Here is a 27,127-nt window from a genome sequence, read left to right on the forward strand (position 1 = left end):
TTAATTATATAAAACAAAGCTGATGTCACAAATACAAAAGAATTTCTTGCAAAGCAAGTACCACAAGTAATTTCTATGCTGCCACTGATGGCTGACAAGTGATGAGCACTTTGTTCAAATGTATATGCTATGCACATAAGACAACAGGTGGTTTATAAAAAGAAAATACTGAAGAGAAGCTTTTAACATGTTCACAATCAACGTTTTTATAATATGCCCTGTCAGAATATCTGCTATAATCTTTGAATAACTAAAAGAACTCTTAAACAGGGAAATATAATATTCTCAACCTAAAAAAGAAGCTGAATCAAACTAGAATTAATGCCGAATGTTTATATAAGACAATGTTTATATAAGACAATGTACTGATATATTACCAATGTAGTGATATGTTGCCAGTGTATTCTATAGGTTAATAATTTGTTACAATATTTTCAAATATTTTTTAACATTTGTCCTATTAACCCATTTACACCAGAGGTAGCAAGTTGTTTTTTTTTTTTGTGAAAAATCAGACCGTGGAGAAGACCTCGAGCAGTAGGATATAAGTAACTCCCACAAGCTTAGTGTTCCAATAATGGAACACCTAGGCATAAATAAGTTAACTGATATCTGGCTACTGTTATTCAGTGCTGGAGAAAACCTCCCCATAGAAGCTAAACAAAACAATAAACACCCAAGCTCTAAAGGCCTAATTAACTAGCAGTGTTGGAGGCAGTTTCTCACTGATGGCAAAAACTGAAACAGATGGCAGTGTCCAGAATGACTAGCGTTCCCCAATACTACCACCACCACCTAAGGATTTAACCTTTTAATAAAGCGCTAGAAGCTATGTTGTTTTGATGTTTTTTGTTTTTATGAGAATAATTCCAAGTCAGAATGAAATTAAACTTCAAAAGTCTGACACATAGGCACTCACTATCCCACCCCCAACTCCAATGAAGCCCAGGGGGGAAAATTTTGATTAGGAATGAATTACACTGTGAAGGATTCTTCGCACTTCCCTAACTCTAAATGTTCCTATACACAAAGGCTCCTTTTTTCTCTCAGGTGATTTTAGCTGTTCTAGTTCAAAGGGTGACAACTGCTCTAGTTTAAAGGGTGAAGAGGGATGGAATTAGCTACTAAGAAATGAAGAAAAAATAAACAGGCAAATGTGATCTACAATTTCTCTTACTGTCACATTAATACAAGCAAGGAATACCTCAAACTCACACTAAAACTGTTTAATTCTGGAGTGTAGGTTTAACACTCAATTTATTGACACATTATAGCCAAATATTAATATCTATTCAGTCTTCAAATGGATCACGTAGCTGGAAACTCTGCACATTTGCAATAAAGGTTTTCTTTGTTTTGTTTTGTTGAGATAGAGTCTTGCTCTGTCACCAGGCTGGAGTGCAGTGGCGTGATCTCAGCTCACTGCAATCTCTGCCTCCCAGGTTCAAGCGATTCTCCTGCCTCAGCGTCCCGAGTAGTTGGGATTACAGGCGCACCACCATGCCCAGCTAATTTTTGTATTTTTAGTAGAGATGGGATTTCACCACATTGGCCAGGATGGTCTCGATCTCCTGACCTCATGATCCGCCCGCCTTGGCCTCCCAAAGTGCTGGGATTACAGGCATGAGCCACCGTGCCTGGCCTGCAATAAAATTTTATATGCAATGTTTGCAATGCTTGCAAAGCAAAAATGGTAAAACTGAGTTCTAAATTAATGTCATTTACCTGAACTTGTAGAAACTGAAGAAATCCAAGTTAAAAACAAGAAAGTGGGCAGATTAATAAAGACTAATATAGGCTTCTGGATATTTTCAAATAACTTAAAGCAGGGGTTCTTAAAGTATGGTCCATGAACTCCTGGGAGTCTTCCAGGTCAAAATATTATTTTAGGCCAGGCACAGTAGCTCATGCCTGTAATCCTAGCACTTTGGGAGGCCAAGGCAGGCAAACCACTTGAGGTCAGGAGTTGCGAGACCAGCCTGGCCAAGATGGCAAAAGCCTGTCTCTACTAAAAATACATAAATTAGCTGGGTGTGACGGTGGGCACCTGTAATCCCAGCTGCTCGGGAAGCTGAGGCACGAGAATTGCTTGTACCCAGGAGGCACACATTGCAGTGAGCCAAGATCACACCACTACACTCCAGCCTGGGTGATGGAGTGAGTCTCTGTCTCAAAATTTCTATACATACATATATATATGTATTTTTTTTACATATATGTAATTTCATAATAATATTAAGATATTATTTGCCTTTTTCACTGTATTGACACTAAGTCATGGTACCAAAGTAATTGTGGGAAAACCTGCTAGTATCTTAGCATGAATCAAGGTCATACTGTACTTGGTCCACGTATTCATCACAATTAAAAATAAACATTCCAGTTTCACCTAAGGAAGTCCTTGATGAGTCAGTAAGGGCTATTAATTTTATTGTTTCTCAACTGTTGGGTACACATTTCTAATGTGCTAGGTGAGGTAACAGAAGTATGCATAAAAAGTTTCTGCTACACACCAAAATAATGGTTGTCAAAGGAAAGCATTTGGGTTGCAAAGTGAACTACCCACTTTTTTGTAGAATACCATTTCTATGTGAAAAAATAACTGACACTCCAACTATGGTTATTTAATCTTTTGTATCTGGCAGCCATTTTCTTGTAAATTATAAAATTCAGGCTCTCAGCCACCAGGGGAAAGCTCAGGATAGGGTAGACACAGACCATACCACCCAAAAACATTCCCATGTTCCCAATTTCCTGAATTACACACTAGCAGGGGGCAGCTGCTCAAACACAGCCAATGCTCCATTCCTTGTCAAGTGTTAGTTAATAAGACCTGGCAAGATAGTGGGGGGTTGGGAGGCAGCAGGATTCAGGCTTTCAAGTAAAAATTATAATTTTTGAAAATTTGCATTTGCCATTGTGAGCCTGACAACGTCCCAATATTTAAAGATTTTTCTGATGAGATCTGTGGTGATATCAACAGATCTGTTTTTTTGATACTGTATCACATAAGGTGTCAAGATTTGGAAGATCTGTATCACTCACCAAGAATCAGTATTTTCCAAACAACCAAAGGAGTAAAAGAGTCATTCAAAGTACAAGATAGACTAAGGGACTTTAATATAAGAGTACAGAATGTTCACAGTTATAGTTGTAGATTCCACATTCCAATTAACTTTTAAGATACTATTTGTCAAGTTTTGATGTAGTACCAAAGAAGAATATTCACAATTATCTGAAAGGTTATTAAAATATTCTTCCCTTTTCTAACCACATATCTGAGACCAGGTTTTCTTTATATACCTCAAACAAAACAACATACAGTGATAGATTAAATGTACAAGCAGATATAGGAATCCAGCTGTCTTCTCTTATGCTGGACATTAAAGAATTTATTAAAAAAATAAAGCAATCCCACTTGTCTCATTAAATATTTTTGTTTTAGAAAATGTAATCATTTCTCAAAAAATATATTATGTACACATATAATGGGTTTACCATGGTTTTAAAATGAATTAATAGGTCATTTTAAAATCTTAGTTTTAATTTTTAATATGGTGAATACCGATTGACATTTACCTACAAAAGCACAAGGTTTTAAGAGCCCTTAATAATTTTAAAAGTTTTAGAGTCTTGAGATAAAAAAAATTTGAGAACCATTGCTTTGGAGGCTATTAATACCAATTCCTTCCAAGATATATTTCTATCTTTCCGTAGAGAGACAGGTGGATGAAGAGTTACATTCTTTTTTATAAAAATACATTTTTTAAGGAGCTACAAAGGATAGTTGAGTGAGAAAGACTATAGCAGTTAGAAAAAGAAACCAAGGCTCCTTGGACATTTGGCTATTTCCAGACCTGGGGAGGACAGAAAAAGACAGGCCTGGAACACCCTTGAGGTCATACTAGACAGTAAGAAAGCTTATCAAAGACCACTAATGTGGCATCAAAAGTGCTCAGGAACCAACTTGAAGAGATTCCCTTGGAATAACTGGAATATCAATATGGATAACTGCAATGGATGGAAACATAACAAATGTTTAAACCCAGGAGCTTTTAAGAAATCAGAAAGCATCATTATCTACCTTTGGAGGAGCCTAATGAATCAACTCATTATTTTAACAACTTTATCCAAAGAAAACATCAATATAATTCTTTTTTTGTTTTGTTTTGATCAATCCCATCCACATCTCCAAGGAGTAAGGGGAGGAGGCTTAAAACAGTAAAGCATTTCAACTGAATCCTCACTTGGTAAAAACAAGATCTTGTAACCCTTAAATACAGTTGTTTAAATTCCATAGAAAATACTGATTCGTTGATACCAATTAATAGTAACCATCTACTTTCTAAAGTAAACTATATTCCCCTCACCATACATTAATTGCCTTCAAAGAAACCTACACCAAACACCTACCTTTACAAACCAAACAAAACTACAACTTGTCTGACTAAAGATGATCTCTCTTGCCCTCTGCCCTCTATTCCTAGAACTACTTGTCAGCATCAAAGTATCATCATGAGTATAGGTTCAAAAAGAGAATGTGAAGATTTTCTTAAGTAAATGGGTTGTAAGGTAGAGGAGACTAAAGGCTAAAGCATGTAACCATGAGTGTTATAGTCAATTAACTAAAAATGTACACAGCATAAAATATGAGAGAAGTTAAAATGATGGGTTTCAGGTCACAGATCCTAGATTAAACTCGCAATTCTTCCATTTACTAACGTCAGCAAGTCACTTCGCCTGTCTGTTTTTAAGAGACAGTGTCTGGGTCTTGCTTTAATGCCCAGGTTGGAGTGCAGTGGCACAATCATGGCTCACTGCAGCCTCAAATTTCTGAGCTTGAGTGATCCTCCCACCTCAGCCACCCGAGTAACTGAGACTACAGGCGCACGACACCATGCCCAGCTGATTTTTTTTTTGTTTAGTAGAGAAGGGGGGGTCTCACTATGTTGTCCTGGCTGGTCTTGAACTTCTAGACTCAAGAGATCTTCCCGTCACAGCCCCCACAAAGCACTAGAATTGTTTCTTTAGTATGCAAAATGGGAATAATAGTGTGTACTTCATGCAAATCTTGAGAGAGGTAATAGAAGTAATAATTAAGCCTTTATTATACTGCTTATATACACATTAATCCTCAATAAACAAAGCCTCCAGTAAAAGTACGTTGTTACCATTCATATCATGCAATGGGAAAGAAAGAAGATGATGGGAAAACGCTGGGTAAAACAGCTCCTTTTACCAGCTATCAAGGGATATCATTATCAGTCCAATAAAGGTAAGCTACCATTTTGCATTTAGCCAATATGGGTAGTTATAAAAATGACATGGAAATGTAATACAATTGACCCTGAACAATATGGCTTTGAACTGAGAGGGTTCACTTGCCTGTGGATTTTTTTCAGTAAACGTATTTTTAAATTTTTGAAGATTTGCAAGTTTGAAAAAAACTCACAGATGAACCTGGTAACCTAGAAATACTGAAAAATGTTTACAGTTAGGTATGTCATGAATGCATAAAAATATGCAGACACTAGTCTATCATCTACTAACATAAAATATATATAAATTATAAAAACTTAAAAATTTATCGAAACGTACACATGCGCACTTAAGATTGTTACATGACACCATTCACAGTTGAGAGAAATGTAAACAAACATAAAGCAGTGTGAAATCATAACTGCATAAAATTAACTGTACTCCATACTGTACTACCATAATAATTTCACAGCCACCTCCTGTTGCTATTGGGATGAGCTTGAGTGTTGCGCGTATCCGCTTAAAACACCGTGAGACATTAATCTTCTTCCCATGAGCAGTTCATCTCTCCAGAAAATTGTGTATTACAGTAAAAAGTGATCTCTTGCAGTTCTTGTGTTTTTTTCATTGTGTTTAGTGCTATACTGTAAACCCTGAATAACACCATGGGAGCCATACCAAAGTGCCACTGGTGATGATGGCAGTGCTCCCAAGAAGCAGAGAAATGTCATGACTTAAAAGAAAATGTTGAATTGGACCATAGATTAGCGTCTGACAGTCCACTTAATAGGGACCGTAGATTGAGATCTACAGCTGTGGCTGCTGCCATTTCGGAAGACTCAACTTGTAAACAGATAATACGAACCTATGGTATCAGAAGTACAGTATTGTAAATTATTTCCTTATGATTTTCTTAATAATATTTTTTCCTCTAGCTTAATTCAAGAATATGGTATATAACACATATACAAAATATGTGTTAATCAACTGTTTATGTCATTGGTTAGGCTTCTGCTCAACAGTAGAGATTCTGGGTAGTCAGAAGTTACACACAGTTCAACTGAGCAGGAGGTCAGCATCCCTAACCCTTGTGTTGTTCAAGGGTCAACTGTGCATAAATGTGCACATATTTTCACAGAAACCATCTCTAACTGTACTATCTGAAATGACACCAACTTTGTCCTCTTTTCTAGATTTAATAAAATGCGATCTAACACGTCATTTACTGAAAAAAACATAGTGACGTTTAAAACATAATGATCCTTGTATGTAAATATTCAGTATAAACCTTCTATTTGCAAGTAAAATAGGCCAGTCTCCTAATGCTTCTCAAATCAAATGAAGCAAACTTTAAAATTCTCTCACCACGAATTACAATGTTAGCAAAGAAAGGCTGATGAGAAGAACAGAAAGGGATTATAACAAAGAGGGATTAAAATTCAAATTTAAATTATAGCTTGATCTTAATTTACATCAAATTCAATTCGTAAAGATTAACTGCAACACCCTGCCAATTACAGCAAACCAGGTACAAACCATCACCCTAACAAATTCAAGTACATTCACTCCTAACTACTGTCACTACTGTCCAGCTAACATCTTTTTTTTTTTTTTTAGGAGATGGGGTCTTGCTTTATTACCCAGGCTAATCTCGAATTCCCAGCTTCAAGCAATCCTCTCGCCTCAGCCTCCCAGCCTCTGCTGGGATTACAGGCAGAAGCCACTGTGCCCAGGCTCTATCAGCTTTAGAAACAGTTCTATTCTTGGGCCTTCTCCAGCTGTTTCCATATGATGGTTCCCCAGCTCCTCCATTTTACTCTAGATAGGGTAAATACATGTTTTGTTATTTTATTTTACTGAGATACATACACTTTAAGTTATTCCCTATGTATGCTGTACAATTTTATATTTACAGTTGGTTAAATGGAATATGGTAATTTTTTGTTTTTTTTGACAGCGTCTCACTCCGTCGCCCAGGCTGGAGTGCAATGGCACGGTCTCGGCTCACTGCAACCTCTGCTGCCTGGGTTCAAGCGATTCTCCTGCCTCAGTCTCCTGAGTAGCTGGGATTGCAGGCGCACACCACTGCACCGGCTAATTTTTGTATTTTTAGTAGAGGCGAGGTTTCACCATCTTGGCCAGGCTGGTCTTGAACTCCTGACCTCGTGATCCACCCGCCTCAGCCTCCCAAAGTGCTGGGATTATAGGCGTGAGCCACTGTGCCGAGCCAGTAATTATTTTTAAAAAGCAAATTTAATAAATCCTTTTGGAAATCAACATGGTATTATGTAACAAGAGCCACTAAAAGAGAAATATAATCTTTGATTCATTAATTTATCTCCAATAAAATTTATAAGGAAAAATTTAATAAAGGTAAAAATATAAATGGATAGTCACTCACTAAAGAGCTACCTATAATAGCAAAATAACTGAAAACATCCAGCTGTCTAACAATTAGAGAATGATAAATTATACACCATTGATACAATGAAATATTATTCCTTCACTAAAGCTATTATTAATATTAAAGCTATTCCAAAACAAGAAAAATATTTTAAGATATAATATTAATAAAAAAACGCCTTTAAGAAATAGATATACAGGAGCAGGAAAGATAGAAGTTTTGCTAAAAATCTCGATTCTGCCACTTAGCAGCTGTGTGATTTTTTGACAAATTTTTAAATTCTCTGAGAATCAGTTTCCTCATCTCTAAAATGGGGTCATAATATGAAATTCATAGGTTCCTAGGAGAATCAAATGATATCACCATAAAGTTTCTGGCCCCCTAACATTAATAAATTCCCTTCCCTATTACTCAGTTGATTCCCTTCCCATTATTGCACTATAAGTACATAAACAGCAGGTCATATCTAAAATGGTGTTAAAGTCATAAGATTGTTGTTCTACATTTAAAACTACCGCATAGGTGGCCGGGCGCAGTGGCTCACACCTGTAATCTCAGTACTTTGGGAGGCCAAGGCGGGCGGACCACAAGGTCAGGAGATCAAGACCATCCTGGCTAACACGGTGAAACCCCATCTCTACTAAAAATACAAAAAATTAGCCGGGCATGGTGGCAGGCACCTGTAGTCCCAGCTACTTGGGAGGTTGAGGCAGGAGAATGGCGTGAACCTGGAAGGTGGAGCTTGCAGTGAGCCAAGATCACACCACTGCACTCCAGCCTGGGCAACAGAGTGAGACTCCGTTACAAAAATAAAAATAAAAAAATAAAATTATCACATATAGTAAATTTCCTTATTGGTATATCTTCCTCAGTTCTTTAAAAGTCATCAACCCCTGGTACAGCTGTTATCCTGAATATAACACTGCTTCAATTGTTTTAAAAATCATATTCGAAATAATTTCAATTTAGAGTTCTTTCCCAAACGAAATTGTTACCTACAATACACAAATCAGAATTCAGCCTATGTATACAAAAATGGGGGAAAAAAACAAGTTAGGAAAATGGGAAGAGAAGATTTCAAGACACCTGTCCTGTACCTTCACACCTAATACTTTTAAAAAATATATTTGAACATTGAGTTAATTGGAAGATAAAAAACACTATTCCCAGAAATCTATAAAGTAATCCCTAGTTTTTTATTCTACTCATCTGGCAAGCTGGAATGAAAGAGAAGACCTTCACAACTGAACTGAACAGAAGGTGGATATAGTTGTCCTTTTCATCTCAGGAACTAGGGAAGAGGAACAAGACCATCTTCCCTGACCCAACCTCTTACCTGTGAGAAGTATAAAATATCTAAATCTCTGCTGGTTCAATGGGGTCTTCCTTAGGTACTATGGCAAGAGTTGAGTCAGTCAAGTCCAGGACAACCAGGTAATGTTCCTTCCTGCCACAGAGTTAGCAAGGACAGCAAAGACAGAGTTGGAGTGGGAGAAGATGGACCAGTCAAGGGGGACGCCATGGCCCTGAATAAACAAATTCCAGGCACATGGACAGTCTGGGGATTCTGAGGGGAAGCCCTGACATCACCAATGCAGAGAAAGAAAACTTTTATTTTGACCAGTGCTGCAACACAGCCTACAGCCCGTAGAGCCTTAGAGCCCTATAGCCCTGCCTTTCATTCAACTGTCAGGGCTAGCAAGTGGTACTACCAAACCATAAGCTCAAAATTACAAGTCACTGACATAGAAAAACTGTATCTGGCATGCAATGAGTGGTGTAAAGGCAGTAAAGGCATCAATGTAAAATTTGCAAAAGGACAGGTTATAAGGAAATGAAGATTCACTGTAATAAAACACAAATGCTCAACTGATTTCATTCATTCAAGTTACATATAATAAGGAATGTTTTTGTTTTCAAAACCAAGTCAGTCTCAATACTTACATTTTTAACTTATAATGACAGCATTCTGACAAGAAAAATGAGGTTCAAACTTGATGCTAACTTAGGCACAGTGGTACAAGCCTGTAGTCCCAGCTACTCGGGAGCCTGAGGCAGGAGGATTGTTAGTGCCCCGAAATTTGAGGACAGCCTAGGCAACATGGCCAGACCTCATCTCTTAAAAAACAAAACAAAACAAAACAAAAACTGATCATTAAAGATCAAGAGATTCTCCAGTACCTTAAACGTTGCCCTCATATCCCTAAGGAATTTCAAGATATGAGAGTTTCTAAAAGAACCCAAATAGTCAGCTATTTTGGGCAGAGAGGACAGGAAACAAGACCTTCAAAAACATGTCAGAAAAGATATTCCAGAAAAAAATACAAATGCCTCAATCACCAATCACTTAGATATAAGACCACCATGAATGAATATAAGGATATATTCACGCAATTAAATTGTAAATAGCCAGTAGATTGCACAGCTTCATACAATGTTACAATGCAAAGTAGAAGGAACTGCTTCCTACTGCTGCAATATTTTCCACAGTAAACAGAAGTTGGTTATTAGAATGCATTGTATATGTAGATGAGAACCACTGCATAATTACTTAACCCATTGAATTTGTACTGAAGAAACAAAGAAAACATATGGTTTTTGGTCAGCTTGTTTACTGCAATCCAATACTAGAGTAATTTAATAAATACTGCTGAAAAAGAAAATTACAGGACCCAAGGAAAAAACTCCATTATTTTAGGATACAATCAAAGACAGCTTTATATTGGCAATTTGTGTCTAGGCAAAAATGTGTGACTCATTTAAAACTTTTAAATGATGTGCTTATTGGGGAGGAAGGTGGGCTCTTGAAAACAGTAATTTATGTTCATGGTTACTAAAGGTGATTTACAAGACATATAAACAACACCTAACTTAACCTAAGTTGGGGGGGCAGCAATTAAATGAAGGCATTTTTACCTTCTCATTTAGCAGTTCAATAAAGTTGTAATGCCTTAAGGGCTACAATTCCATATAAACTAAAAAGGCAACTTAGAAACTATTTTTTCATCAGTGCCACCTTCATCTCTTTTTAACCAAACACCCATAACAAAACTAAAGTAGCTCCCTGGAATCTTATTTTTAAAGCCCTGAGCAATTTAAACATATGAAATTCAAACAGATACAGAGGGACAGTAATATAAAACAGAATGAAGTCACATCTGCCATTAATAACTAAGGAGAAAGGATAAGGGCTTTTATTTTCCCTAGCCAAAAATTCTAACCATTTGCACAAAAATCACCTACATCGATTGATGTTAGCTCTATTTCCTTAAGAATTTGTCTGACCAGCCTATGAGTGGTGAAGGCCAAGGGAGAAGTGAAATCAGTCAATGGTGAGTATCACATTTGGGGAGACGGGGGCAAGAGACGGAATTATTTTTCTAATAACTATAACACTGTATAGATTTTTCAAAATAAAGAGTGACATCAAAACCGGTACAGCTAGCAGTTATTTAAAAAATTGCTATGCTCTACTTACTAAAATAGACTCTTTTAAGGAAAATAAAGATTGAAAAGTAAAATCAAACAGAAATTAAATTATTGGCTAAAAAAACTTAAGTCTAACATTGCAAATATCATTATGAGAGAAAATAAGCAAAGTTGACTCTTGAACAACACAGGTTTGAACTGCACAGGGTCACTTTAACACAAACTTTTTTCAACCAAACATGGACAGAAAATACAGTATTGGCCCGATGCAAAATACAGGCAGTTGCAGAACTGATCTCCCTACATACAGCGAGGGATGACTGTAATATATTTCTATGTTCCAAAATCTGCACACTTTATTTAGATTTGCAAAGGACGTTAAGGCTCATAAATACAGTTCACCTATAACCTTTATCATCCATGACTTTATAAATACAGCAAAAAGTTGATGTTACTGCTGGGAGAAGGATGCGCAGAAAACAATAAAATCATCAGCTATAATCACTTGGCTAATCAGCCTCTGAGCTCTAGCCATTCAAATTCATGGATCAGCAAAATTACAAGTAAATATCATGTCCTGTATCTTCAGAATCACTTAAAAATAGTCCAAACCATTATTATTAAATTAGAAAAGGTCAAGGGTCTACTATAAGTCCTATATTCCTACTTTCCCTCAACTTCTTTGCCCCAAAAAGGGAAAGTATGAATTTTCCTCCCTCTGAAAAATGTGCCTCTGAAAATGAGCCTCTCTAATCAGCTATACAACATACCATGTAGCAACCTCTTTGCTATTCATGACTCTCTTTCTCTCACCTCAGAAGAATATAGGGCTTGGTCTGTCCAAGATGTTTCAAAACCGAATTCAGTGTTAAAGCTTTTTTATGGTCACCCGTATCAATTTACCATGTGATGGGAGCCAAGCAGTACACAGGAGTCAAACTGAAAATTTCAACAGCTGAGAGTAGATTATACATTTTCCTCTTAATCAAAGCTCTCCCACCAAACCCAATGTTCACAAATGTTACTATCAGCATAAGTTGTGCTCTGTTCACTCTATATATCTGTACTCCCTCCTCCATGCATATCCATCACCAACTTCCACACACACAACTTCTTATCTATTGCCTTAGTCAGGTTCTTTTCTCAGAACTTTGGCAGAAAGGACAATAGTTTTAATGTCTCAGAGCATCAAATAAATGGACAATACACAAAAACTGCATAAAGTTAGTAAAAACACTACCATCAACTCTATACTCATGTCTATGTCTCTCAAGTCTGTCCCTTCCTTTCTATTTTGAGGTCTCTAACTTGGACTGTTAAAACAATGCATTCTCTGGGCATGGTGGTGCATGACTGTTGTTTCAGCTACTGCTGAGACAGTAGGACTGCTTGAGCTTAGAAATTCGAGACCAGCCCGGGCAACAAACATCATGAGACCCAGCTTCTAAAAAAATAAATAAACAAATAAAACAATGTTTTCACTAATTACCCATCTTACAGTCTTCTTCAAATCTAATACATTTCCTGAAACGCTTACGAAGCTATACACTTGCCAGCACAAAAATCAATATATTCTACTATTCATAAAAATAATTCTGTATTTTCATCCTGATATCTACATAACCTGACCCAAACTATTTCTAGAACTTCTATCCCTCTCTGATACATGACTAATTTTATGTACCATTCATCTGGCACCTATCACATGCTGTTTTTCATATCCCAAGTACACATAATTTCCAATTTTTTTTCTAAGCAAATGAAAGGATCCAAGAATCCTGGGCTGGGCTATGTTTCCTGGGCACACAGAGTGGGCACATTGGGCTAGCTGACCAATGACCCAAATCGAGGGTCAGCAAGCAACATCAACTCCAAAGCAGCAGAGAGAGATTAAAAACTCGGGCTGAAGCAGAGGTGAACAATTTAAGATGAGGAGATTCAAGAAGTTGGGGGCAAAAGAGACTCTATTGGTAGCTGCATACAAATAGAATCTTGGGCTCTAAAGAAAAAATAATAATAATGTTGGTTCACTGCCCCCTCCCAGGTGGCCTGACAAGACTGTAAAAGTGAAGATCTTAGAATTTTCCTAAATGAAGAAATAAATTGATGTGATTATAAATTGATACATTTTTAGAATAGTAATTTCACTTGGGATCTATCCTTTAGAAATATTCACATAAGTCTGCAAAAGTGTAACGTGAATATTCTGTGTAACAATGTTCACTTCAGAATTGTTCATAAAAATAACCATTTATAAGGAACTATTAACCAATGATATATCCATATAATGAAATCTGTATAGCTGCTAAAAAATGAAGTATCAATACTGACAAGGAAAGATAAAAAAATGTTATCAAAGATAAAATTAAATCATCAAGGAAGTATATACAGAATTATTCTATTTGTGGGAAAAAATTAACAACAATTTACATTAAGATATATTCAAGAATAAAAATAAACTTGGAGGCATATGCTCCAAAACTGACAGTAGATGTCATAGGATTTCACTTTCTACATTATATCTATCATATTTTAATTACTGAAAATGAATGCTGTACAACATACATGTGCTACACATGAAATCAGGAGAAGAAAACAAGCATATATCCTTTCTGATTTGAAAAAACAAGGAAAAGCAGTTATTTCTGGAGACTGGGAACAGGGCCAAACATGAAATTTTATTTTGAACCTTAATTATTTCCTGTTTTGTTTAAAATAGGTATATATCATTTAGAATTTTTATATATTACATATACATTTTGTAATATATATTACAAAGTTACAATTAATTTTTTTAAGTAATAGCATTTGTTTGGTCATTTATAATCAAAAGGAGTGCAAAACTGATAAAACCAAAACTGTCTACTCATAAGGTATAAGGGAAAGGGGTGCAAACACATAATTAAATCATAATTTTATATGTACTATAGAATGACCCTCATTTTTTCTAAAACACAAGTTTTTGTACCTAAATTGCCTACAGTTAAATATATTATAAGGGAATGCTTTTTGCTAGCAAGTAGATGACTACTGATTATATCAAACAACAGTGGATGGCATAACTAGCATAGGTTTTCCTTTGCTTTGACAAATCAGGAAAAGAATTTTGTTTAGGTGATTCTGCACTGTGTATATTAAAACAACTGGTATAAAGACAGTAAGACTGCTGAAATCTACTTAAAAGGCTGCGCTTCTTCCTCTATCATCATTCTTACCTTTGAAAAAGAAAAGGCCATATGAAATGAAATACTGAATTCTCAATGATGTTCCCTCCAGCTTTGCATCCTTCTAAGTCCAGCTTAAGTTAAGTGGCCACTTCTTGGCTCTACCTGGCAGAGGATAGATAAGGCCCCCTCATACTCCTGAGGTAGTAGGAGGAAACTGGATAATATTCCCTCACCAAGAATACACAGAATAGGGAAGAGGCAGTTGTGTGCAAAGAAATTCATTTGTTATTAGGACAAAGAGGTAAGGGCAGCCCTCCCTTCCCTCAGCCTCCATTCCTCCTCCCTAGAACACACACTCACACTCTCACTCTCTCTCTCTCTCTCCACTAACGTTTCTTAGAATATCACTTTACGGTAGAACAGAGTGTACAAACATAATACTATGAGAACAATCGAGGAAGTAAGTTCTCTAACAACAGAACCCACTAAGTTCATTATCTGAGAGTAAACCCCTTACCTAAACCATCCTGGTAGAACCACCATGATTATCTTGGCTTAAAAAACAAACATTTTAGAAATACATTATTGATAACCCCATATATCACATCATTCTAAGCCAAAATCATCCTATCATTGTTTTAACGCAGAACTCTTGAGAATTATATTTGAATCATTTGTACACATCATATCCAAAACTGGTATTTAAAATGAAAAATTCCTCAAGTTTAAAAATCAGAATAATACATATTCACTTTTTTAAAAGCAAAGGGTCTAAAATAAAAAATAAAAGTCCCCCATTTCTCCTTCTACCCCAGTTCTATTTTTCAGAAATCTATCAATAGTGTAATGTATCTTTTTGAAATTTTTTCTATGCTTATAGTACAGGATTTGGCTGTCCAATACTGCAGTGAGTAGCCACAAGTTATTAAGTACCATTAAGTTATTAAGATATTAAGTACTTGAAATATGGCTAGTCCATACTGACATACTGAAATAATATTTTTGGTTACATTAAATATTATTAAAATCGATTTCACCTGTGTCTTTTTACTTTTTTTAATGTGGCTATCAGAAAAATTTTAAATTACATATGTAGCTCACATTTATGGCTTTTATTATATTTCCATTGGTCAGCACTGGTACAAAGGCAAACAGTGCTGTTTTTAGAATCAGACTTGCCTTATTGAGTACTACTCCCAACTACAAACATGAGTTGCTTAATAACGGAGATACACCTGAGAAATGCATCTTCAGGCAATTTCATCATTATGTGAACATCATAGAGGGTACTTACGCAAACCTAGATGGTATAACCTACTACACACGTAGGCTAAATGGTCTAGCCTATTGTTCCTAGGCTACAAACCTATACAGCATGTTACTGTACTGAATACTGAAAGCACTTGTAACACAACGGTAAGTATTTGTGTATCTAAACATATTTAAATACAAAGTACAGTAAAAATGCAGTATAAAAGACAAAAAAAGTCATATATCTGTATAGGGCACTTGCCCTGAATGAAACTTACAGACTAGAAGTTGCTCCGGCTAAGTCAGTGATTGAGTGGTGAGTGAATGTGAATGACTGGAATACTGCCATAGACAAGTGTAGACTTTATCAACCATGTACATTTAGGCTATACTAAATTTATGTTAATTTTTTTCTTCAATAATCAATTAATCTTAGCTTACCATAACTTACTGCTTTATAAACTTTTTGATTTTTTTAACTCTTTTTGGACTTTTGTAATAACAATTAGCTTAAATCACAAATATATTGCACAGCTGTATAAAAATATTTTCTTTATATTATCTATAAGCTTTTTTCAGTTTTTAAATTTTATTTTTATCTTTAAATCTTTTTGTTAAAAACTAAGACACAAATACACACAGTAGCCTAGGCCTACCCAGGGTGAGGATCATCAGTGTCACTATCTTCCACCTCCACATCTGTCCCACTAAAAGGTCTTCAGGGGCAATAGCACCCATGGAGCTGTCATCTCCTATGATAACAATGGCTTCTTCTGGATAGCTCCTGAAGGATCTACCTGAGGCTGTTTTACAGTTCACTTTTCTTTTTAATAACTAGAAAGAGTACACTCTAACGAGAAAAAGTATACTGACTGAAATTCACACAAAAAATTCAAAATAAATCCACAGGCAGAAAATTTAACTATAACAATGGGTGACCAGAACTCAGGAAAGAATAAGGCAATATATCCCCTACTCCCACCATCACCGTCAAACACACATACACACAGACATGCACACGCAAACTTAGCTGAAAATAAATCATACTTGAAATTTTGTTTTCCACAACTATAAATAATTATATACCAGTCCCATATATCAGACCCTCCTACTATACGTTTCTAAACTGGGAAGAAAACTGTCCCATAGCTTAGAAAGCAGCACTCTTGCTTCTAGTCTCCAAAGTCATATCTCTAAGTACTTACTGAGAAACCTTAACAAGTTTGATCCATGAATAGCCTGAGAGTAGGTACAGTGATACCACCAAAGGTGATATCCTTCAAGTAACACACAAATGTCTTAGCTTCCTGTTGAAATGTAACTTCAAAACTTCTAATGACAGCTTTAAAAAATTAAGAATCTTTACTCAGTGATCTTTAGGTGTCAAAAGAAAAAAAAAAGGCTAAGGATTTGGTGAAATCAATAGCTTCATCATATTCAAATATTTAAAAATCCAGCAATAGTAAGTTATATTGATTCCAAAAACTGGCAAAGTCATATTGGCTCAAGAAGCCCTAGAGAAAAAGTTAGTGGTTTTTCCAAATAACACATGCTGCTTTCAGAGAGGTTACTGTATGTATGAATTTAAAAAGAATTTGCTTCCTATAATATGATTGCTATTTCCTTCTCCTGTATTTAATCTTTGGAAGGCCGTTTTATCTGAGCATGATTCTGTTCATTGAAGATGAAAGAGAAAAATCTATCATAAAAGTTTTTTTAAAAAGAGTATTCATTAGCAATGTCATTTGTAATTTTTAAAAGTACATGTGAATGTACTTAATGCCACTAAACTCTATACCTAAAAATTATTAAAGTGGCAAATTTTACGTTATGTATATATTACCACAATTTTTTAAATATAAAAAATGAACAAAAGTATTGAAATTTAAAACCAATATTCACCAAAAAAAAAAAAAAACCAATAATGTATTATTAAAAATAAAGCAAGGCTAGGTGCAGTGCCTCACCCCTGTAATCCCAGCACTTTGGGAGGCTGAGGCAGGCGAATCATTTGAGGCCAGGAGTTGGAGACCAGCCAGGCCAACATGGTAAAACCCCGTCTCTACTAAAAATTCAAAAATTAGCCAGGCATGGTGGCGCACGCCTGTAGTCCCAGCTACTCAGAGGGCTAAGGCATGAGAATAGCTTGAACCCAGGATGCAGAGGTTGCAGTGAGTCGAGATTGCACCACTGCACTCCAGCCTGGCCAACAGAGAGAGACTCTGCCTCAAAAAAGTAAATAAATAAACAGTACTAACTAAGCAAAGTGCTATAAAAATATTCATTATTATTATTGTAAGTTGCACTTAGTAGTTTGGTCAGATATGCCTCTTGGTTGCCCTAGGGTTATATCTTAACCTAAGATCCTACCTCTCAAACTGGAGACTGCTGGAAATACAGAGGAAAAGAAACCATGAGACTCTAAAAACTTTTTCTTGAAGTAAAGTGTGTGGCATTACACCACGTACCAAAAATCATCATGTTCCTTATCCTTTGTGGTTAGGGCTCTTGGGTGGAAAAGTTTAACAAACACAGGAGTCTTGCCATTTTCACATTATCCTATATTTTCCAGACAGTAAAATGTCTGGAATGTGTCAAATTCTTTATACGTTTCAGAAATAGGCAGCTCTGACCATTAGTTCAAAATTTAGTTTGGTTTAACACAAAATTTTGTTAAGCATTTTAGAAAGGGGCTGGGTGCGGTGGCTCACACCTCTAATCCCAGCACTTGGGGAGGCTGAGGCAGGTAGATCACCTGAGGTCAGGTGTTTGAGACCAGCCTGGCCAACATGGTGAAACCCTGTCTCTACCAAAAATACAAAAATTAGCCAGGCATGGCAGCAGGTGCCTGTAATCCCAGCTACTCGGGAGGTTGAGGCAGGAGAATTGCTTGAACCCTGGAAGTGGAGGTTGCCATGAGTCAAGATCATGCCATTGCACTCCAGCCTGGGCAACAGAGTAAGACTGTCTCAAAAAAATAAGTAAATAAGAAGAACTTTTAAAAAGTAAACTTTGGAAGAAAGTAAGAGCAATATTTCCAAAACATCAAGAATGAAAAGAACATTCTGGTATTTAAACACACCTAAAAGATCCATAAAAGAATGTGAGTAGAAGGGAGTTTTTGGAATGATGAAAGTGTTCTGTAGCCATACTGTTGTGGTGGTTTTATGAATCTATAAGCATGTTAAATTCACACAACTGTAAACCCAAAATGTCTACTTTACTGTACGACAATTTGTAAAATAAAATATGTACACTCCTGAACTTTACAAATATTTTTAAATGCTTTACATAACAAATTTGCTAATAAACTTGTCAATAAATACTTCAGTTGATCCTTGAACTTAGGTTTGAATTTCGAGGATTCACTTACACACAGACTTTTTTTCAATAAATACAATGGAAAATTTTTTGAAGATTTGTAACAATTTGAAAAAACATGTAGATGAAACATGTAGCCTAGAAATATGGAAAAAGAAAAAACTATGTATGCCATGCATGCATAAAATATACATAGATACTTGTCTATTTTATCACTTACTACTGTAAGATATACACAAATCTATTATAAAAAGTTAAAATTTATCAAAACTTAGATACATTTATAGACCATACATGGAACCATTCACATTTAAGGGAAATGTAAATAAACTAAAAACGCGGTATAAAATTGTAACTGCATAAAATTAACTGTACTCCATATTGTACTACCATAATTATTTCACAGCCACCTCCGGTTGCTATTGGGATACGCTTGAGTGTTGCGAGTATCCTTATCTTAAAACACTGTGAGACATTAATCACCATGTGAGCAGTTAATTTCTCCAGTAAATTGTGTATTGCTGTAAAAAGTGATCCCTCAAGGTTCCTGCATATTAATATTTTTCATCATGGTCGCAATACTAAAAATGTTGAAGAACATAAGCCGGGCAAGTGGCTCACACCTGCAATCCTAGCACTTTGGGAGGCAAAGGTGGGAGGACTGAGCCCAGGAGTTTGAGACCAGGCTGGGCAACACAGCAAGATCCTGTTGCTACAAAATACAAAATATATATATATATATCGCTACAAAATACAAAATACATATATATATATATGTGTGTATATATATATATATATATAAATGAGCTGGGTATGGTGGTGCACACCTGTAGTCCTAGCTACTTGCGGGGGCTGAGGCAGGAGGATAACTTGAGCCCCGGAGTTCCAGGCTTCAATGAGCTATGATTATACCACTGCACTCCAGCCTGAGCAATAGAGCTAAACCCTATCTCTAAAACAATAATAATAAAATAAAAAATAACATTATGGTACCTATACAAAGTGCTACTAGTGATGCTGGAAATGCTCCCAAGAAGCAGAGAAGAGAAAAGTCACTGACAATACAAGAAAAAGTTGAATTGCTTGATATGGACCATAGACTGAGGTTTGCACCTGGGGTTACTGCCATTTCAGATAAACAATTCATCTTGTAAACAGATGACAGTATCAATAAAATATAGTATAGTACTGTAAATGTATATTCTCTCTTTTTTTTTTTTTAAGACAGGGTCTCACTCTGTCACCCAGGCTGGAGTGCAGTGGCACAATCATAGCTCAAACTCTTGGGTTCAAGCAATCCTCCTGCCTCAGCCTCTTGAGTAGCTAGACTACAGGTGCATGCCACAATGCTGGCTAATGTTATCTTTTGTAGATGTGGATCTCCCTATGTTGACCAGGCTGGTCTCAAACTCCTAGACTCAAAGCAATTCTCCTCCCTCAGCCTCCCAAAGTGCTGGGATTATAGGCCTGAACCATCGCACCCGGCCACGATTTTCTTGAAAACATTTTCTTTTCTCTAGCTTACTTTATTTTAAGAATATAGAGGCTGGGTGCGGTAGCTCAAGCCTGTAATCCCAGCACTTTGGGAGGCCGAGACGGGCGGATCACGAGATCAGGAGATCGAGACCATCCTGGCTAACATGGTAAAACCCTGTCTCTACTAAAAAAATACAAAAAAACTAGCCGGGCGAGGTGGTGGGCGCCTGTAGTCCCAGCTACTGGGGAGGCTGAGGCAGGAGAATGGCGTAAACCCTGGAGGCGGAGCTTGCAGTGAGCTGAGATCCGGCCACTGCACTCCAGCCTGGGTGACAGAGCGAGACTTCGTCTCAAAAAAAAAAAAAAAAATATATATATATATATAGAATATAATATATATAACATACAAGATATGTGTTAATTGACTGTTTCTATTATTAGTGATAAAATAATAGAAAGCAGTAGGCTATTTGTAGTTCCGTTTTTGAGGAGACAAAAGTTATATCCGAATTTCAACTGTGCAGGGCTCAGCTCCCCTAACCCCAGTATGTTCAAGGGTCAACTGTATTTTGGAAACAAGTTTAACAAATTCTGTAACTGAAAAGATTTTGTACTTCCAAGACTGATATATGAGAGAGAAATAATTTCACTATAATTGCACCAAAACCCAAAGTTCTTCACAAAATTTTAAGGCTCATAAATAATCAGGTTTTATTTTTCCTTTTAATTTTTTTTTCTAGAGACAAGATCTCACTATGTTGCTCAGGCTGCTCTCGCACTACTGGGCTGAAGTAATCCACTCGCCTCAGCCTCCCAAAGTGCTGGGATTACTGGTATGAGCCACCATACCCGGCCCTATTTTCATTTTTAAATCAATGTAAATAGCTGCACCAACCTGCTAATTATTATCTAAAAATATGACATTATTTCCAACACTTACACTGCAGAAACAAAGTAAACAGAGTACAAACAAAGCTCCCCTAAAAGGAAAAGTATAAGAAAAGTTTTCTTTCCCACTTTTTTTGCTTTAATGAGGTGAAACTGACATACAATAAAATGTACAAAAAGTGTAGTCAGATGTATACATGTCTTGACATATGCATACACCTATGAAACTATCACCACAATCAAGATTATGAGCATATCCACCACTCCAAGAGTTTCCTCACAGCCCTTTATAATCCCTCTCTCTGCTCCTCCACCAGGCTACCATGATCTGCTTTCTAATTAGTATGCACTTTCTAGAATTCTATATAAATGGAATCATAGTATACGCTCTTTTTTTGGACTGCCTTCTTCCACTCAGCATAATTATTTTGAGATTCATCCATATTATTGTGTATAGAAAAATTTTTAATGCTGCATCTACCTGCTATATAAAATTAGTCCACATTTGGGGCAAACTGGGCTTACACACAAGATGAGAATCTTCAATTAACTACACGCAAAGTTTCACCTAGACAGCAGATTATTAGATCATTCTTGAATCAGTATTCTCTCTTTTTTTAAAAAGAAACAAAGTCTCGCTCTGTTGCCCAGGCTACAGTGAAGTGGCCAGTCACAGGCACAATCATAACACATTACAGCCTCAAACTACTAGGCTCAAACAATCCTCGGGCCTCAGCCTCCTGAGTAGCTAGGATTGCCAGCATGTGCCACTGCACCTGGCTTTGAATCTTTTTTTTCAGCTTCTTACTATCACTGAAGTACCGATATTCTTTTGGAAAAGTATTCCAAGGATTTAAACCAGGGCAAGAAAAGTAAGTGACCCTCCAATAAGTGAAGACTCTGATTCTGTTTTCAAATTAAATGTAATAAGCAGACATTCATTTGTACTATAAAAATATTTCTCACAAAGCTTTTCTGATTAAAAAAAAAAAACCACCAGAAAAAAAAGATGAGCTCTTGTAATTCCTCATGCAAATCCTGACAGTTGTTATATTTTTAAGTGTCAAAATAAGACCTAACTTTCACCTCAGCAGCACTTGTTTAGTGAAAGATAAACTGTTTATATAGCTGAATCCATAGTTATGAGTTAGCATACAGTAACTTCAAAAATATACTTTAAAAAACTACAGTAGCTCCAGATCTGTACATATTCAAACAAGAAAATAATCTTTCATTATGTCTACTATCTTGCATGTCCTCATTAGTACACTTTGCAAACAAGAAAACTACTGAAAATAAAACTTTAGCAAGAACTCTAAATGACTAATGGGGATAGGGATCTGAAATACCTTTACATTAAGCAGCAAACCCCAGTGGGTGGGAGGGTATGTTATTTGAGGGTAAACAAACTAAGTAATGTGTATAGATTCTTTTAATCTTTTTTATTTTTTTAGACAGGGGATCTTGCTCTGCCATCCAGGCTGGAGTGCAGTGGTGCAATCACAAGTCATTGCAGCCTCCAACTCTTGAGCTCAAGTGATCCTCCCGCCCCAGTCTCGCAAGTAGCTGAAACTACAAGGCACAGGCCACCAAGACTGGCTAATTTTTTTTTTTCTTTTTTTTTTTTTCTCAGCGGTGTGGTCTCCCTATGCTTCCCAGACCAGTCTTGAACTCCTAAGCTCAAGTGATCTGCGTAAGTCTCCCAAAGTGCTAGGATTACAGGCATGAGCCATCACACCTGGGCAAACACATTTTATGTATGAAAGAAGCTTTATACATTACTGGCCGGGCACGGTGGCTCATGACTGTAATCCCAGCACTTTGGCAGGCCAAGGTGGAGGACTGCTTGAGTCCAGGAGTTCAAGACCAGCCCGGATAACACAGCAAGACCCTGACTCTTAAAAAAAAATAAATAAATAAAAACTTTTCTACATTGTTTATGCTCAAACATTATCTGGGGAAATCATCAGTATCTTGGAAATATAGTTTTATATAAAATGAAAATTCAAACTATTGGCAACTTACTCCATTTTCACTTCCCTTCTTTTCCTTTTTTTTTTTTTTGAGATGGGTCTCACTCTGCCACCCAGGTTAGAGTGCAGTGGCACGACGCTGGCTCACTGCAACTTCCGCCTCACAAGCTAAGCAGACCTCCCAATCCAGCCTCGGGTAGCTGAGACCACAGGCACACACCACCATACCCAGCTAATTTTTTGTATTTTTGGTAGACAGGAGTCTCATGATGTTGTCCAGACTGGTCTCAAACTCAAGCAATCTGCCCACCCCCGTCTCCCAAAATGCTGGTGTTACAGGCATGAGCCACCGTGCTCAGCCCATTTTGATTGGTTAAAACATTAAAAGTGCAACTCCAACTCCGTGCGCTCTCCCCTCCCGTTCCCTTTCTGCCATCTTTCAGTGCCGCCACAACCGTGCACATGAATGTCCTGGCTGATGCTCTCAAGAGCATCAACAATGCAGAAAGGAGAGACAAATGCAAGGTGCTTATTAGGCCGTGCTCCAAAGTCATCGTCCGGTTTCTCAGTGTGATGATGAAGCATGGTTACATTGGCGAATTTGAAATAATTGATGATCACAGAGCTGGGAAAATTGTTGTGAACCTTACAGGCAGGCCAAACAAGTGTGGAGTGATCAGCCCCAGATTTGAGTGCAACTCAAAGATCTATAAAACTGGCAGAATAACCTGCTTCCATCCCGCCAGTTTGGTTTCATTGTACTGACAACCTCAGCTGGCATCATGGACCATGAAGAAGCAAGACGAAAACACACAAGAGGGAAAATCCTGGGATTCTTTTTCTAGGGATGTAATACATATATTTACAAACAAAATGCCTCATGGGAAAAAAAAGGTGCAACTCAACTGAATACTGTAATTGCAAAATAAGCTGCTGGAACAATTTCATCTGCCTCCATCCCCACCTCAATTGTCCATTTAAAATCCTTTGTATTTAGGCCGGGCACAGCGGCTCACACCTGTAATCTCAGCACTTTGGGAGGCCAAAGTGGACATATCACTTGAGGTGAGGAGTTCGGGACCAGCCTGGCCAACATGGTGAAATCCCGTCTCTACTGAAAATACAAAAAGTAGCCTGGCATGGTAGTGAGCTCCTATAATCCCAGCTATTGGATGGGCTGAGGCAGGAGAATTGCTTGAACCTGGGAAGTGGAGGTTTCAGTGAGCCGAGATGATGCCACTGTACTCCAGCCTGGAGGACAGAGCAAGACTCTGTCTCAAATAAATAAATAAAGTTTTTTTTGTTTGTTTTTTTTTTTTTTGAGACGGAGTCTCGGTCTGTCGCCCAGGCTGGAGTGCAGTGGCCGGATCTCAGCTCACTGCAAGCTCCGCCTCCAGGGTTTACGCCATTCTCCTGCCTCAGCCTCCCGAGTAGCTGGGACTACAGGCGCCCGCCACCTCGCCCGGCTAGTTTTTTGTATTTTTAGTAGAGACGGGGTTTCACCGTGTTAGCCAGGATGGTCTCGATCTCCTGACCTCGTGATCCGCCCATCTCGGCCTCCCTAAGTGCTGGGATTACAGGCTTGAGCCACCGCGCCCGGCCTAAATAAAGTATTTTTTATTTAAGCCATTTCAGATGGATATCTTTAATATGGTGAACTTAATGACATCCCTAACTATATCCCTGGGCTCTTTTCCATCGCTACTCCTCATCATTCATTCTATCCACCATGGCAGTTCTTAAGGCAGCAGCCTCCTTTCCACCATAGGGCCTTGAAACAAACCATTTACTCTGAAAAATTAATCTTTCCTTTCCTCCTTTTGCTACCTTAGCTCCCATTCAGCTTTTACCTCTCAGCATAACTGTCACCTCCTCAAGGTAACACTGCATACTCACACACATATTCCTTTCTCCTTGTACACAACTGGAAAGACATCTAATATTTATGTGACCATTTTATTCAATGTCTATATCCTCCACTGGATAAGCTCATGAGAAAAACAGTCATGTCTGTTTTTACTCACCAATACATCCCTCAGCACCTACCACACTTATAAGAGTCAAATGGGTCAAACGAATAAGATAGAGTGATCTAAAGATTTAAAGCCAAAGCAAATCCATCAAGATGAGTATTTGCATTTTAAACAAGTACGTGTGTTTGCAACAATGTATATATCTTACATATTTCTAATAACCCAGGGACGTAAACAAGGTGAGGGAAAAGTTAATTTTTCAAAATTAATCAAATTAATGGAGATAAACATGACATTAATAAATTAAAATTCATTGATAAACGAAAACTTCTCATTAACAATTTTTTCTGTTCCCGAACTTTCAGATGTTCTAATAGAAAGCTGAAAAGTACTCTAAACACTAACATATATCTGACAGTTGAAATTAAAGAATTATCAATTTTCACAGCCTCAAAGTAATCCCTAATCTTTCTAATCTCTACAAGTCTTTCTTTCTGACTATAAATCTAAGGATTTTTTTTTAGTTCTGATTATAAATGTATCATTCAGTGTTCTATGTACTATACAATAATATATACACTGTATTTCATCAATTCTAAGATGCATATTTTGACACTTTCACATTCTGAGATCAATCACTTTAAAAGAGCATAGTATCTAGTTTAATTGGATTTTCTTTCCTTCCTGAATGATAGTATCTTGGCCTGACCTAAATACAGTATAGTATGTATGCTCCTCACCAAATTCATTTTCCCCCCAAGGGTCAGAAAAACACATCAAATGAATATTATGTAAGAAACAACAAAACCAGAGACATTTTTATTACCAACATTATCAGGACCTTACCATCATCCTAAATTGCTCCTGCTTGGAAAATTTTAAGTCAAATATCCCTCCCTAACCACATGACACCCTTACACTCAACCTACCTGTTATAAACGCTTATCAGGGAATCAGATCCATAAGCCTTCCATTTTTCAGTCCTCTCCTATTTTCACTCCCACTCTGTATTTTAAGTTCTTTTCCACCCATCAACTCACTCTCTCATACCCAAATCTTCAGTTCTCTTGCCCTGATCCTTCTGTCACGTGTGTTCTATCAGTTCTAGTTTCTGACAGACACCTATCAGGATGTCTCAACTACAGAATTTTTTAAATTGCCCCAAACTGAATTCATCATCATCTCTCTCAATACTTGCTGGTTTTTCTGTGTTTAATGTCTCAATGAACAGTTCACAATTCATTCAACTGACCTACTCCAGAAATCCAGGAGTCACAGTTCACTCCAGCTTCTCTTTGAAATCCTCACATCAGTCACCAAAACCAGAAGAAAACCAGTCAGGAAAACAGAGGTTCTGCCAATATACAGGCTTTAGTTAAAACTTTTCTACAAGACTGGATCACCTCCCTGTCACAGCCTCATTATTTGTCTAGACTTCCCAGAGGTCTCACCATACCTTTACGCAAATTTAAACTACCTAGATCAATGCTTCTCAAATTGTCTGTCATGGGGTTTTGTAAAATACAATACAAATAAATTATCGGGTTGGTACAAAAGTAATTGCAGTTTTGGGCATTACGTTGGCAAAACTGCAATTACTTTTGCACCAACCTAATAGTAGGCAAACAAATCTTTTTTCTAGACAGCTTACGCAAACCACAGAGGTAAATGGTGTTTTATAAAAGGCACACAAAAAGTATCAGCACAATTTTATTATTACTTTATTCAAATGACCAAAAAATTCGTCAAATTGCTATATTTTCTAAAAGCTCACTCTCAATTACTCTAGTTATCTAGTTGAGGACCAGTAACAAAGGCACTTATCCAGACCACAGCTGGCCCTCTCACCTCTAGCTTGTATTTTCTGTTTCTATTAATTTGCTCATTATAATACTATTAACACAAAGTGCAGCCTTGACCTAAGCCTTAACCTAAACTCTATTTTGTCAGAAAACTACTATGTGATTGGCTCACTTTTATAGTCGG

General features: G+C 37.0%; 1 protein-coding gene and 1 pseudogene across 3 annotated transcripts in view; one reads left to right on the forward strand and one right to left on the reverse strand.

Moving 5' to 3' along the window:
• The window catches only part of OLA1 (Obg like ATPase 1), a 171,904-nt gene that overhangs the window by 119,837 nt on the left and 24,940 nt on the right, over positions 1 to 27,127 (reverse strand). The window lies entirely within an intron of this gene.
• Positions 23,619 to 24,013, forward strand: LOC116418974 (annotated as a pseudogene).

Source organism: Piliocolobus tephrosceles, chromosome 11 (genome assembly GCF_002776525.5).
Source record: "Piliocolobus tephrosceles isolate RC106 chromosome 11, ASM277652v3, whole genome shotgun sequence".
Classification (NCBI taxonomy): Eukaryota; Metazoa; Chordata; class Mammalia; order Primates; family Cercopithecidae; genus Piliocolobus; species Piliocolobus tephrosceles.